The 3,951-nt window shown below is 62.3% G+C and overlaps 1 protein-coding gene across 4 annotated transcripts in view; it reads right to left on the bottom strand.

Moving 5' to 3' along the window:
- aldh18a1 (aldehyde dehydrogenase 18 family, member A1) overlaps positions 1-1,277 on the bottom strand; it is a 20,411-nt gene extending 19,134 nt beyond the window's left edge. The window contains exon 1 of one of the 4 annotated variants that reach the window (XM_078413269.1): positions 1,135-1,277. The gene's annotated coding sequence lies outside the window, so the exon portion shown is untranslated. Of the gene's footprint in view, positions 1-1,115 lie in introns of all 4 variants that reach the window. The other 3 variants (XM_078413268.1, XM_078413267.1, XM_078413270.1) reach the window with 3 other exon arrangements.
- Between the last annotated feature and the right edge of the window lie 2,674 nt (positions 1,278-3,951).

Here is a 3,951-nt window from a genome sequence, read left to right as displayed (position 1 = left end):
ACACCCCCTCTGTCTCTCTGCTCCAGCTCCCATCCCCCTGCCACATTAGTTTAAATCCTCCCCGACCAGCACTAGCAAACACTCCCCCTAGACAGGGGAGGGAGAGACAGGGGTGGGGGAGACAGGGGAGGGGGAAACGGGGAGGGGGGAGACGGGGAGGGGGGAGACGGGGGAGGGGAGACGGGGAGGGGGAGACGGGGAGGGGGAGACGGGGAAGGGGGAGACAGGGGAGGGGAGGGGAGGGAGGGGAGAAAGGAGGGTCAGGGGCAGGATGGTCAGGGTGAGAGGGGGTCGGGTGTGGGAGGGTGTTCGGGGTGGGAGGGTGTTCGGGGTGAGGGTGTGGTCGGGGTGGGGGTGGTCAGGGTGAGGGTGGTCAGGGTGAGGTGTGAGTGAGGGTGGGTCGGGGTGGGAGTGGGTCGGGGTGAGGGTGGTCGGGGTGAGGTGATCGGGGTGAGGGTGGTCGGGGTGAGGGGGGGGGTCAGGGGGAAGGAGGGTCAGGGGGAGTGGGTCAGGGGGGGTAGTGGGTCAGGGGAATCGGGCAGGGAGAGAGGGGACGGGGAGAGGGTCTGGGTGATGGGGAGAGGAGGGTCTGGATGAGGGGAAGAAGGTTGGTGGTGAGGGGGTGGCAGAAGCTGATCGCTGCTGCAGCTCCAGCACCCACCCTGTCCCCCCTCACCCTGTCCCTCCCCTCACCCTGTCCCCCCCTCACCCTGTCACTCCCTCACCCTGTCCCCCCCCTCACCCCTCTCACCCTGTCCCCCCCCTCACCCTGTCCCCCCCCTCACCCTGTCCCCCCTCACCCCTGTCCCCCCCCTCACCCTGTCCCCCCCCTCGACCCTGTCCCCCCCCCCCCCTCACCCTGTCCCCCCCCCCCCCTCACCCTGTCCCCCCCCCCCCCTCACCCTGTCCGCCCCCCCTCACCCTGTCCCCCCCTCACCCTGTCCCCCCCCCTCACCCTGTCCCCCCCCCCTCACCCTGTCCCCCCCCTCACCCTGTCCCCCCCCTCACCCTGTCCCCCCCCTCACCCTGTCCCCCCCCCTCACCCTGTCCCCCCCCTCACCCTGTCCTCCCCCCCTCACCCTGTCCCCCCCCTCACCTCCTGTCCCCCCCCTCACCCTGTCCCCTCACCCTCACCCGGGCCGCGGACCCTCCGGACGGCCACCGGTAGCAGTGAGGCGGGGAATCCCCACGGCCTCCCCGCCTCTTCCTGGGCGGCGCCGGCCTCAGCTCCACCCCCGGCCCGCCCTGTGCCCCCCTCCCCCGGCCTGCCCCCTCCCCCTCTGCCCGGCCACTGGATCCAGACCCCGGCCCCTGTCACACCGTCCTCCGTCTCCCCTCCCCCGGCCCCAGGGTTCATCCCCAGGCCGGCTCATGTCTCCTCCCACCCCGGATCTGCCACCCCCCCCGGGCCCGGGCCCGGTCCCGCCTCTGCCTCGTCAGCGGCTGATGAAATCCGGCCGGGAGTTGGTGCCGCCACGTGGAGCGGGGCCTCCTCCTCCTCCCCGAGGCGGCCTCCTCCTCCTCCTCCCCGGGGCCTCCTCCTCCTCCTCCCCGGGGCCTCCTCCTCCTCCTCCCCCGGGGCCTCCTCCTCCTCCTCCCCGGGGCCTCCTCCTCCTCCTCCCCGGGGCCTCCTCCTCCTCCCCGGGGCCTCCTCCTCCTCCTCCTCCCCCGGGGCCTCCTCCTCCTCCTCCCCGGGGCCTCCTCCTCCTCCTCCCCGGGGCCTCCTCCTCCTCCTCCCCGGGGCCTCCTCCTCCTCCTCCCCGGGGCCTCCTCCTCCTCTCCCCGGGGCCTCCTCCTCCTCCTCCTCCCCGGGGCCTCCTCCCCGGGGCCTCCTCCCCGGGGCCTCCTCCTCCCCGGGGCCTCCTCCCCGGGGCCTCCTCCTCCTCCTCCCCCGGGGCCTCCTCCTCCTCCTCCCCGGGGCCTCCTCCTCCTCCTCCCCCGGGGCCTCCTCCTCCTCCTCCCCGGGGCCTCCTCCTCCTCCTCCCCGGGGCCTCCTCCTCCTCCCCGGGGCCTCCTCCTCCTCCTCCCCGGGGCCTCCTCCTCCCCCGGGGCCTCCTCCTCCTCCACCCCGGGGCCTCCTCCTCCTCCCCGGGGCCTCCTCCTCCCCCCCGGGGGGGGCGCTCACCCTCCCGCCCGGAGCCGCAGCGACTGCCGGTGATCTGCAGGTGGTGCCGCTGTTCGCGGCCTGTCCCTACCCCGCCTCCAGGGACACCTCCCACCCCCTCCCCTCCGTGTCGAGCCCCCTGTTCCATCGGCCCACTCGCCTGTCCGTCGGGCAACTGCTACCCTGACCCCTGGAGATCTGGCTTGGCGCAGGACACTGATACATGTACACACATATCACAGACATGCACACAATATGACAGACACTAAAACACACACACAATACCACACACACATATCACAGACATGCACAATATGACACACAAAAACACACACACAATACCACACAGACACACAATATAACAGACACAAAAACACACAATATCACACACACACAATATCACACACACACAATACCACACACAATATAACACACAAAAACACACACACAATATAACACAAAAACACACACAATATCACACACAATACCACTCACACACAATACCACACCCACACACAATATAACAGACACAAAAACACACACAATACCACTCACACACAATATCACAGACACACGCAATATCTGACACACTATCACATACATGCAGACAAAATTACACACATACTATCACAGACATGCACACAATATATCACTCACACATATATTATCACAGACACAATAGTACACACATAATATAAAACGCACTCACAGATACATGTACACGCACAATATCACATACATATAAGGACACACAATAGCACAGAACACACATAATATCTTACACATGCACAGATTAACAACAACAGCACGCACACATGTGCCTCCAGGGCACTATGAAGCCATGTGTGAGTTTTAATGAAACCCCCAAATGAGTCAGTAATGTCAGATCGTTGGCATTACAATGGGAAATGTCTACATCTGTTGTGGAGTTAGAGCAAGTTTGCTGCGTTTAATTAGAAGTTTGATCTGGGAACACAGTAAATATTATACAGACAAGAAATCTCTGACAAACATTGACACAAACAGTCCAGGAGTCTCGGTCGCCATAGAAACTGAGGAAACAGGTGCTTAGAAAGAGGAACAAGCTGAGTGTGTGGTGAGATGGTGTACTCATTGGGAGAGAAACGTGAAAATGGGGAATAGCTGCAGACCACTCGGCCCCTCGATGCTGGCCCACTGCTCACGCCCCCGACGTGGCAAGTTCAACAGCCTGACCTCGGGAGAAGACGGCAGGGAAGAGAAAAGACATTTTGGCCTTCCATCACAGTGAGAAGGGACTGGAGGAGACTCACTGTGATGGATGTTTCTTTTGTTTGGTGTTAGTGTATGATTGTATGTGTTATTGCATTTTTATTGATATTCTTATTGGTCTTAGTGTTTCAACTGCGGGTAATGTTTCATTTCACTACACATTTATGTGTATGTGACAAATAAACGACTATTGACTATTGACATCTGATCAGTCTGTACTGGCAACTCCTCCAGTGTGCCCACAGGTACAGTAATCATGTTTCCAGGACACTTGGACAGACACACGGACCCAGAGGCCCAGAAGCGGTTGGAGGCGGTTGGAGCAGCGTCCGGGCGGTAGGTTTAAAAACCCAGCGCGGGGCTTTGTTCACCCAGAGGCCCAGAAGCGGTTGGAGGCGGTTGGAGCAGCGTCCGGGCGGTAGGTTTAAAAACCCAGCGCGGGGCTTTGTTCACCCAGAGGCCCAGAAGCGGTTGGAGGCGGTTGGAGCAGCGTCCGGGCGGTAGGTTTAAAAACCCAGCGTGGGGCTTTGTTCACCCAGAGGCCCAGAAGCGGTTGGAGGCGGTTGGAGCAGCGTCCGGGCGGTAGGTTTAAAAAC

The sequence above is a fragment of the Rhinoraja longicauda genome, chromosome 16 (genome assembly GCF_053455715.1).
Source record: "Rhinoraja longicauda isolate Sanriku21f chromosome 16, sRhiLon1.1, whole genome shotgun sequence".
Lineage (NCBI taxonomy): Eukaryota > Metazoa > Chordata > Chondrichthyes > Rajiformes > Arhynchobatidae > Rhinoraja > Rhinoraja longicauda.
The sequence above is the reverse complement of the archived record's forward strand: the minus strand, read 5'-3'. Positions and strand labels throughout refer to the sequence as shown.